This window comes from Polistes canadensis, unplaced genomic scaffold (assembly GCF_001313835.1).
Source record: "Polistes canadensis isolate GaletaPanama2010 unplaced genomic scaffold, ASM131383v1 scaffold_85, whole genome shotgun sequence".
NCBI lineage: Eukaryota > Metazoa > Arthropoda > Insecta > Hymenoptera > Vespidae > Polistes > Polistes canadensis.
Genome location: NW_014569632.1, coordinates 369135 through 378117, shown reverse-complemented (window position 1 = coordinate 378117; position 8983 = coordinate 369135). Strand labels below are relative to the sequence as shown.

The 8983-nt window shown below is 36.6% G+C and overlaps 1 protein-coding gene across 2 annotated transcripts in view; it reads right to left on the bottom strand.

The window, feature by feature from the left end:
* The window catches only part of LOC106786852 (serine/threonine-protein phosphatase 4 regulatory subunit 1-like), a 131702-nt gene that overhangs the window by 106111 nt on the left and 16608 nt on the right, over nucleotides 1-8983 (bottom strand). The window contains exon 1 of one of the 2 annotated variants that reach the window (XM_014748690.1): nucleotides 4164-5321. The exons of the other annotated variant lie outside the window; for it this stretch is intronic. The gene's annotated coding sequence lies outside the window, so the exon portion shown is untranslated. Of the gene's footprint in view, nucleotides 1-4163; nucleotides 5322-8983 lie in introns of those variants that run through there. 2 annotated transcript variants of the gene reach the window in all.

Here is an 8983-nt window from a genome sequence, read left to right as displayed (position 1 = left end):
GAGAGAGAGAGAGAGAGAGAGAGAGAGAGAGCTTAGCAATTATGTTTGCAATTTAAAAGAAACGAAGCGGTAGGAGACACCATTCCTCGTCGCGTGCCGGTGCTATAATAATGAAGTTTTCTTTTTTTTTTTCTCTCTCTCTCTCTCTTTTTCTTTTTTTTTTCTTTCGTTACCTACTTGCCAGTACAATGAGTGTCCTACTTTGAGATTAATTTCGTCGTGATGAAAAATGAGAGAAGAGAAAATCGTCCCCAACTACGTCGTAACTCTAACGCAAATGAGGTGAGAGGTTTACGAAAAAGGTCATTACCAGTTACGTTTTCTTTGGAGGTGTCTTCTCTCTTTTTTCTTTTTTGTGCTTTTTAAATAAAAAAGAAAGATTAACACATCGTCGTCCAACGTTAGTAAGTATTTTTGAAGTTATACTTCTTATGGGGCACGTTTTGGAAAGTGAAGTTAAATGCAACCGAAAAATCTACACCACGAAGTTGTCGAGATATTTATACGATGCGCGGGCAAATTGAAGTTATTTTTGAGGTTATGGAGGTTATATTCGTTTTAGTACGCTAAAAAACGTACGTACATAAGTACATACATCAGTTTTGTCTTCTTCCATTTGTTTATTAAAGTTATAACGCTTTTGGCGCGTTTTGGTAAATGAAGTTAGATGCAACCGAAAAATCTACACCACGAAGTTGTCGATTATTTACGATGCGCGGGCAAATTGAAGTTATTTTTGAGGTTATGTTCGTTTTGATACGCTAAAGAAGTATAACTTATTAAGTACACACATCAGTTGTTTTTTGTTTTCATTTTTCTGTTCAAAGAATAATGGTATAAAAAAAGAAAGGATTCTTGGTATTTTTCAAAGAACTGATTGACGATGGTTTTCTACGTACGATTGAATTTTTCTAAGAATTTCATTAGCGAGTCTGACCACATTATCTAACCACGATCAATGATAGATCAAATCTAGTTGTTAGATGTTAATATACAATGAAGTTATTGATCATTTCTAAGTAACATTTCATAACATTATGACGTTACGATGATGACGTTTATTGCTATATACAATACATACGTATTAACAACGAGATCGGGTTTAATAATAATCGGGTTCAACAACAATGGACACAGTACTAACGAGACAAACTTTTTATTCGAGGAAAAAGTTGTTTTTACCGTCTCTACTACCTACCCTATTTCCTCATTTTTTTTTCCTTCTTTCTTTCTTTTTCTTTACGTTACCGTCACCCACCACCCCTTTCTTTCTTTACTCTTTTTTTATTTTCTTCCAGCACCTACGATTCCTTGGGTTCTTATAGTTTGTTCATGACGATGTAAAGCGAAAAGTCGATAAAAAAAAAAAGAAAGAAAGAAAAAGTTACTAAATCATAAATTACGTCAAGTTAGCTAACGTAAAAATTTATATAAAGTATATGCTACACATAGAGAGAGAGAGAGAGAGAGAGATGAGGATGAATGCAAAGACTATAAACCAAAGTTAAATTCGCATATTGGGATCATTCACGCACGGATTACAAACCCGATACGTCACTGAACTTTCGAGTATGCCATTTATCATCTATAATTTAACTGGTATGCAACATTATTATACACATAAGCAGACTTTACATACTCTTCTTCCTTGTCTATACCATGAAAGAAGAATTCTATAAGCTTTGTATACCATAAGTACATTGAATATTTCTTACTTCTTAGGGTAGTTTCATGATGAAAAATATATTATACCGGAACGAACTTGATAGAAAAAAAAAAAACAGAAAATACAAGATTCGTTTACCAATTCAATAAAATTTCTCTCTCTCTCTCTCTCTCTCTCTTTAGGCTACAACAAAATTGATTTGTTCAAAGTAATATTTATAACTAACCGGGATGTTATTTTCGTTCTTTAACCGGGGCATCCGTCAAATTGACTCAATCCATTTAAGACACACACACACACACACACACAAATGTCTTGGTAAATGTGTTCAATGAAAAAGTAGATAATTCGTTTCCTTGTTTAGTACCAGAATACATGTATTATATATATAGGTGTATATATAACCACCATATATATTTTTAAACAAGAAAGAGTGTGAGAACTCGTCTGTTTTTCAGGCAAACAAGGTTAGGGGTTTGGTGATGGTGTTATCTATGGTGATCGAAATAATGAAACGATTGAACGAGAATGAATAAAAAAATAAGAAAAATACATGGAAAAGTTTGACGTCTACCGAAATCGGTTTGTTCGTTTGTTCGAATTTAATCTGCACGATTTAAATACTCTACTTCGACGATACAGGAATAACCATAACCCAGCCGATGAAGGCTACCACCACCATCATCACCAACTCGTTTACATCGTGTGTCTGTGTGCTAGTAACTGAAAATTATGCTAGAATAGTAAAGCTTGGCCTTTATTCCTTCCTCGTGGCGAATAACCAATCGAATAAGAAGAAGAAGAACCAAGATAAACATGACGATGAAGCAAAATATTCTAAGTTGGTATAAAACAACGTACGAACCAGCAACAACAGTAGCAGTACCAAGTTAAACCCTAGAGATTTCTGTTCTTCTTCTTCTTCTTCTTTGAATTTTCTTCGATTGATTTACGAGTAACGGTTGTTAACGTGACTCTTCGTTTATCTACCGAAACCTAAATTATTCTTTTTATTAGCCCTTCAATTCGTATTCATCGTTCATCCTCATGTTTCCTATGATAATATTAATATCCTATATACTTGTACGAAAAATTACTATAACGTCAATGTTATTTAATATTATTTTACTCAACATAATTATTATTTTATTGATAATAAATTTTCGATCCGAGCACTGTGTCCACCAAAGATTTCACAGGCTCTTTTTGTTTTTTGTTTCTTTTACAAGCCAAAAAATGCGAATGAATAGTAAAAAAAATGCAAAGTATAACTTTGCCGAACACGAACGTATACAAGTATATATCTATATATATATATATAAGTACATGAAGTTAGGAACGAACGCGTGGGGTAGAAGAATTTCTGCGTCGGAACGTGACTCCTCCCCCTGTTCTCTTCTCTTCTACGATCCTTCGACCCTTCGGCCACCACCCACGCCAAACCTTGGCGCGGACGACAGGACGAAGGACGAAAGAAAAGGAGTCTTGTATAAGGAAGGCGAGATAGATCAATAACAAACCATTATAAGAACTCTCTCTATCTCTTTCTCTCTTTAATAACGAACCTGCCTAGGGGAAAATGTCTTATTCGTAATTTTTATTACTAGAAAATAAAGATAAATGAGAATAAGTAAATAGGAATAAGAAGAAAAATGAGAACACGTGTGTGTATATGTGTGTGTGTGTGTTGGAGGAAGAGAATGAACAGATAAAAATCGATAAGGAACATCGGAAATTTTGGTTTCTTTCGGAAAACCCAGTTTCTACCACGCGGTTCTCTCACATACATAGAAAGATAGATATACACACATATACACATGACCGATCGTTAAGCCCCCAACCAACCCCCTTTTCTTGTTCCCGCTATCGAGCTTCGCAACGGTATTTTCTCTTTCCCTCAACCCCTCGTGAAACCCCTCTAACCCTCTTCTGCCTCTCTTCTATTTCACTGATCCCTTCTCTCGTTCTTTCTCACCCACACCCAACCTCCACCTCCCGACCCTCATCCTCCTTCTTTTCCTTATACTACTACTACTACTACTACTACTACATCTTGCCCTCGAGGCAGTTTCATTAGCCGCGACGAGAACATTTGTTTCTGTCGATGTTTCGTGGCGTTTCGTAGCCACCACCTCCTCCTCCTCCTCCACCACCTCCTCCACCTCGCCATTCCTGTCCCGTTTTCACGCCTTTTAGTTCGTGTCGAAATTTAGCCGAAAAAATTTGGTCGCAAATTAGATAAACCTAAATTTGCCCGTTATTTAAATCATGCACCAAGCAAGGGGCAACACACACGAATCAATTTTCTATCTTTTCTTATTCTTTTCGAAAATGACTTTATTGTTTTTACTTTTTAAAGTTTTATTAAATGTGATGGTTGAAGAAACAAAAAATAAAACCAAGAAGTAACGTGTGATCGTAATTATTAGGTTTTTAAAAGGAACCGAAATGAATAAAGTTCGAATTGGATCGATTAAAAATCGATCATCGAACTCACCTAAGAAAAATCAGCATAATCAAATTCTGCTCGGCAATTTTGTTCCCTCTTCTATCCCATTGACGTATCCATCCATCTTGAGTAGTTGATACTCTCACAACAACATGCTCATCACGCCGGTATATCGTAAAGAATAAAATAACTCGAGCACTCTCGCGCACACCACCATCATCATCGTCATCGTACTCGATATTTCACCACTGACATCGTAAAACAATATTCTAAGAAGATCACGATAGGGTTGGGTTAGTTATATCTTATACGATTGATCGAGACACCACCTCCTTTCAAAAACGAACAATGACGATCTTCCTAGATACATTTTTTCTATGGGTCACCGTCTATATATACATACATACATTGCTTGTTCACCATGAACAACGATATTTAGTTACTACCAATGCGAATTTATATCTCAACGTATTATATATTCACGTATGTGAGATAGTCTGAGATTTACGAGACGGTTAACTGCCTCCAAGCGAGGAATTTCGACGTCAAGAACGCCCCTCGGCTCCAATTCTTCTTTCATCTTCATCTTCATCTTCATCTTCATCTTCAGCTTTCTCCATTTTCCGAAATACTTCCAAGCAAACGCCGGCCGAACACGCATTTATATTTCCACTTAAAATTGGTACATCGATGAAACAAAAATCTCAACCACCCCACCCCCATTGTCATCGTAATAATAACCGAAAAAAAGAAAACAGAAACCATATCATTTATTTCCACCAATATAATAGAAATCAATTGATTCGTTCGAAAGTCCATGTGGTTTTTCCTCGAACAACCCATCATCATCATCATCATCATCAACCCAACCAACCAATCAACCAACCATCCATGAGAGAAATCCATGTCTGACCAACGTGGCACGTTTCCACTTGTCCACCGGCGTGGCTGGCTCTCTCACTACTTCAACCCACACCGATATTAGAAAACTTCCAAATGTGATTGTTCATTTCTCGATAAAACAAACTAATACAAATCCGAAAAAAGTCATCATCAAGATAGACAGTTAATAATAATAATAATGATATATGAGTAAGAGAAACGCCCGTATCCGTGGGTTAAACGTTTCGCGAGGTCGTCGAGCACTGACTCTCCTCGATTGTCCGGTCGAGCGATCGAAAAAGGAAGAGAAGAGTGGTAGGAATGAAAGGAGGGTGGGTGGGTGGTTAAATGGGTGGCTTAGTGAGTGGTAGAAAAAGATAGAGAGAAAGATAAAAGTGTCTTTTTAATAGGATGACGATTCGTCGCGAACTATAAATCCGTTTGAAACGTTTAAGTTTAGTCTGACGATGAAAAATAACTTATACGTCGGTTGTACCACCAGAGTTGTTCACCGGTGTCGTCGTAGTCGTCTCTCTTACCGGGTCCTCTACACCGTAGCCACGATTGGTCTGAAGCACTGCTACACCCTCCTATCCACCACCTTCTTTATCTTTCTCTCTCTGTTTCTCTCTTTCACTTTGGTGGAAACGTTCGGCGTCGGCGTCGGCGTCGGCGTCGACTTCAGCCGGCGGGGGGCACCACCGAACGGGCATCACTACCACCACCACCACCACTACTACCAATACTATTACCACCATCACCACCACCATTACCGACGCCGACGCCGACGCCGACGCCCGTACGACACCGATCGATAGTCACAGCAGTCGACGACGCCGCGAGAGGACGACGACGTCCGACCGCGACGTCCAAACTCCTCCTAACTTTCGATTATCCTTCCTACTCACTCTCTTTCTCTCTTTCTCTAACTCAACTATTCGCCTACGTTCGCCTAATATACTTTTATATGGGGTTATAGTACCTATCTATCTATCTACCTTACCTAACCTCGAGTGAACTTACTCGTTATCCAAATTTAATGCAACTGGAATGTTGTTTATATTATTACTAAGTTTAATTCTTAGGGATGATTTTTTTTTTCGACAGGTTTAAATTAAATGAATCCGTTGAACGGATTTTTTAATAAATTATCCGTTGAACGTTTCGTCCCTATATTTTGGGACTTCCTCAGCAACTCGATAGTTATGTTCACTAGTCAATCTAACATCATTTCTCATTACATTATTACTAAGTTTAATTCTTAGGGATGTTTTTTTTTTCGACAGGTTTAAATTAAATGAATCCGTTGAACGGATTTTTTAATAAATTATCCGTTGAACGTTTCGTCCCTACATTTTGGGACTTCCTCAGCAACTCGATAGTCATGTTCACTAGTCAATCTAACATCATTTCTCATTACAGTCATAAGTATTTACTATCTTATATATAGAGTCAATTTTAAACCGTTATCCTACCATAACTTTTCGAACACTATATTTATCTTTATGCATTTATTATACATTTCATTGTATACGTATACAAATATAGAAAATGTATTAGTGAAATTTTGGATAAATCAAAATCACAAGTGGTTATAAGGGGCTTGAGAATAGGTTAATTCATTAATCGAATTTTGTTTATTTTTTTTTTAATTTTTCTTTCCTTCTCTATCAATTTTCATACTTCCTTCTCATCGTATACGCATATTATACACGTACTTTGCTGGTATATATATATATATATATATATATATGTATGTATATATATATATATGGTAGCTGTCTAGCTCGAAAATTTCATTAAGACCTCGTTGAGAAGTAGCACGCTTGCGAAGAATTCGTAAAACGTTATATACTACTCCTTCCGTTTTCTCTTCTCGTACGTACTCTACCTATCCACCTACCTACTCTCTCTCTCTCTCTCTCTCTCTCTCACTCTCACACTCTCTCTGCTTAACTTTAAGTCGACGTACATACACGTTGCACGTAATGTGAACCGGATGAAGAGTTTCACACGAACATACATATATATATATATATATACACATAGATTCGTATACAACCGAATACTTACTCTCTCTCTCTCTCTTTCTCTCAAATATGCGAAAAATAAAATGACAAAAAAATATATAGGAAGTTAAGAAGAAGAAGAAGCATAGGGAAAGGGTTGTGTAGTACAAATAATGGGAATGAAACACTAGGGAGAAACTAATGAATGTGTATACATATATGTGTTTGTTGAAAAAAAAAATAAGAGAAAGAACAGAGAAAGAGAGAGAGAGAGAGAGAGAGAGAGAGAGAGAGAGAGAGAGAGAGAGATAGATAGATAAGAAAAGTCATCACGGTCACCGTGCAACACGCTACGCCACTACGCCGTCATTCATTGATTGCATTGTAGCGTGAGGTTTGCCTTCATGAACGTACTGTGAACGTACGTTGCACTACGTTACGCTACTGCTAATGTGCGACGTATGAAAGGAAGAAAAAAGTGGGAAAGAGAGGGTGAAAGGGTAAAGGGGGGGGATGGTGGTGGTTGTTTGGAAGTGTAAAGGGGTTGAAGAAAAACGTGAAAAGGGGAAAGTAAGGATAAAAGAAAAGTAGGTTCTCTCTTTTCCTGTTATATTCCTATCTTTCTCACCCCTACCAACCAACCAACCACCACCCACCCCTTTCTACAGCTTTTCATTCTGGCTTTGAAACGAAATGATACGAGACTCGGTCGAAGATTCAACATAAAAGTACATTCCCGTTGGTGACACGAACGAGTGAGAAGATCACTCCCGACAAAAAAAATCAGGCTTTTCTTTAAAACAAGAAACAAAGATACAAAGAAATATTTCGAGAATGAAGAAGACACGAGTAACAAATCCCCTCCTCTCCCACCACCACCCCTCCTGCGCGTGATTTCTTTTTCTAGGTCGCAAATGAATCTACCAATGATTGTTAAATAAATTCAGAATGATATACTTACGTAGATATGTGTACACGTGTGTGTTTTAATATTTATATGGATAAATCGTTTTAATGGGGAAACAAAATTCGAAAGATTCGTGACGACATGGTTTTTCCAAGATTCCTATAACGTTATAAATAAGTAACCATCCCCATTGAAGAAATACAAAATAATTTTTATCAATGTGAACATATTTTTCATCTATATGTTCAACATAAGTGGTGTATGGTAAATACTCATGGAAACTCTCATTTAAAGTATCGAATTTTAACTTGAACGATTGAATGTATATCATCACATCTTTTACGAATATTTTTATTTTCATCGTCAATAAATTTGGTCGGGTTTGCGAGTTTTATGAAATAAAAAAGGAAGAAATAAAGAATGACAAGAAGGGAAATATAGGGGTGGTATGGGGGTGAGGAGGAAAGGAAAAAAAGAGAGAATGTGAAAAAGAGAGAAAGAGAGACGTAGATTATAGCGTAACGTAAAAATGAGTGTCGAAAGGGAAAAAGTGTAAGATAAGTCATCATGGTCAACGTGCGGCGCCACGTCACGCCATGTATTCCGTCATTCATTGATTGTATCATACCGTAACGAGCGTACTCAGCGCGGGAGTAACGTGCACGTAACCTCACGTGGTCGTCGTTCCAAAGCGAGAAAAGTATGGTGGTGAGAAAAAAAAAGAAAAAAGAGACACAAATAAATGTACAAACTTAGGTTGGGGATATAACTATACTTTTCATGCAACAAGATAACTATCGTTTTACATATCATTATGTATATATTTGTGTGTGTGTAAATATATTCGCATACTTGCTTAAAAAATTAATAAAATTAATGAACATAATAAATGAATTTTATGAAAATTGTGTTAAAGAAAGATAGAAATTTTCGGTTATTCTATTGATTATTTTCTGTCTCTTTTTCTCTCTTTCATGTGTGCATAATAATATATCGTTCGTATCTACTTTTATAGTGTTAATATTCGATCACAAAAGTATCAAATACAAAAAAAAGAATTCATTATATTT